This window comes from Clytia hemisphaerica, unplaced genomic scaffold (assembly GCF_902728285.1).
Source record: "Clytia hemisphaerica strain Z4C2 unplaced genomic scaffold, Clytia hemisphaerica genome assembly, whole genome shotgun sequence".
In the NCBI taxonomy this organism is placed as follows: domain Eukaryota; kingdom Metazoa; phylum Cnidaria; class Hydrozoa; order Leptothecata; family Clytiidae; genus Clytia; species Clytia hemisphaerica.
The window spans coordinates 229,346-231,781 of NW_027103708.1; the positions used below are offsets into that span (position 1 = coordinate 229,346).

General features: G+C 35.9%; 1 long non-coding RNA gene across 1 annotated transcript; it reads right to left on the reverse strand.

Annotated features, from left to right (window-relative positions):
* Positions 1-1,017: 1,017 nt before the first annotated feature.
* LOC136804156 (uncharacterized) lies at positions 1,018-1,897 on the reverse strand. Its single transcript, XR_010846251.1, has 2 exons — positions 1,757-1,897; positions 1,018-1,167 (listed from the first exon to the last, which is right to left on the reverse strand). It is a non-coding gene; the product is annotated as an uncharacterized lncRNA (long non-coding RNA).
* Between the last annotated feature and the right edge of the window lie 539 nt (positions 1,898-2,436).

A 2,436-nucleotide genomic window follows, 5' to 3' on the forward strand; every position in this document is an offset into this window, starting at 1 on the left:
TAAAAAGTCAGTTCAGTCGTCTAAACAGTTGAATAGTCGCCTCTCACAGTAAAATTCAGTCGTCTTTAACAGCCGAACAGTCGTCCCTTGCAGTGAAATTCAGTCGGGTCAAACTGCAAATTCACCCTGTGAAAAAGTCACTTCAGTCGTCATTAACAGTCGAACAGTCGTCTCCTACAGTAAAATTCAGTCGTCTTTTACAGCCGAACAGTCGTCTCTAGCAGTATAGTTCAGTCGCCTATAACAGGGGAACAGTCGTCCCTTGCAGTAAAACTCAGTCGGGTCAAACTGTAAACTTACTCTGTTAAAAAGTCAGTTCAGTCGTCTATAACAGTTGAATAGTCGCCTCTCACAGTAAAATTCAGTCGTCTTTAACAGCCGAACAGTCGTCCCTTGCAGTGAAATTCAGTCGGGTCAAACTGCAAATTCACCCTGTGAAAAAGTCACTTCAGTCGTCATTAACAGTCGAACAGTCGTCTCCTACAGTAAAATTCAGTCGTCTTTTACAGCCGAACAGTCGTCTCTAGCAGTCTAGTTCAGTCGCCTATAACAGGGGAACAGTCGTCCCTTGCAGTAAAACTCAGTCGGGTCAAACTGTAAACTTACTCTGTTAAAAAGTCAGTTCAGTCGTCTATAACAGTTGAATAGTCGCCTCTCACAGTAAAATTCAGTCGTCTTTAACAGCCGAACAGTCGTCCCTTGCAATGAAATTCAGTCGGGTCAAACTGCAAATTCACTCTGTGAAAAAGTCACTTCAGTCGTCTATAACAGTCAAACAGTCGTCTTTAACAGTAGAGATCAGTTGGGTCAAACAGTAATTAATCCATTGAAAAAGACACTTCAGTTATGGCAGAAGATTTCAGTCGGGCAAAACAGTAATTTTACTTGATCCTCAGACCACTTTTACTTCGCTGTCAGTTTGGAGTTTTAAACAAATCTATATAATTAATAAGCCCTCTGATATAGGTAAATAGTTAGAGAAATTGGTCACAATGAATAGACATGACGGTATTTCAATTGTATCGAATTATTTCTATCCTTAAAAAGGATTTTCAACAAAAAATATTTACAAAAAGGTAAACAATATAATATGAATAAATTATAAATTTTTAGTAGCAATGCCTTTGGGATATGTCATGATGCCATGATGCTACCAAAAGATTTCGCCTAAAAATGTAAGAAAATTAAAAAGTTTGTTGAATTATCTGAGTTAAGGTAGGCTATCAGATTGCGAACCAAGGCAAGTATACCTAATGCCCTGTGAACTTTTTCAAATAGTTTAACAGCGAACACTCAACAATCAAACACTTTTCTTAGCACTTAATAGTTTAAATCAATTAGGGGGGGGCGTACGGGGTTTGCGATTTCCGAAATACCGAATAATTTTGCCAAAAGTTCCGAAATTCCGTAAAAAAATACTTGCAATTCCGATACCGATTTTTTGGGTATTTTTCCTCGTTTTGACTAATTTTTCATCATTTGATTTTTCATGTATGAATTCCGAAAAAAGGGGATAGAAACTTTATAATACCGAAAATTCATGGATTTTCAGAATTCCAAAATACCGAAGGAATTTTGCCTGATTTCCGAAATTCCGAAGAAAAAAGGGTCAATTTCCGCAATTCCAAAAAACCGTACGCCCCCACCAATTACAGTAATCTTGACATTTAACCAATCAAATCGAATTGGCTTTCGACTTTCGGTTTGTTAGCAGCAAGTAGGTAAAATATATACAAATATATTAAAGTCAACTAACCTTGAAGGAAGTCGGTTAATATTATCTTCACAACAACGACGTGGCTAGATCAGTTCCACACATTAATAAAGGCGTTAACCATTTAGATTGCTCCAAATTCCAAAACAATTTGCAGGTCAATTCAAATTCACGCCCATTACTAAAATATGAAAATGTATGAAAGTTGAAAAATAGTCAAGAATTCTATCCTTAAAAAGAGCTGAAAAGATCCGGAAATATGGGCTTATCCAGAAAAACCGTATAGTTACTAAATTTACGCCAATCGTGAAATATTTTCCAAAATTTAGCGATTGCCACCTTCTGGAATATATCGCGGGTATGAAATTTCGTGACTCACTAAATGGGATATTTTTAGGTTTAAGCAAGGGAATAGACTGATTTTGCTTGAAACACAACATATTTAGGTGCCAAAAAGGGTATCAAACTGTAACAAACTGGTGTCAAAAATAGTAACACAACGTAAACGATTTGCATCGATATTTAAAAATTCAATTTAATTTTAACAGAACTAAATTTCGCGAAATTTACACTTAAGGTATTGATGAGATCCAACGTTTTGTGTCCGAAAATAATTAAATTCTCTGAATTCCAGACACTCATAAGGTTAAACCCTCTGGAACTCTTAATTTTCACAATTTTTACAGGAACTCTTAATTTTCACAATTTTTACATCAGTAAAA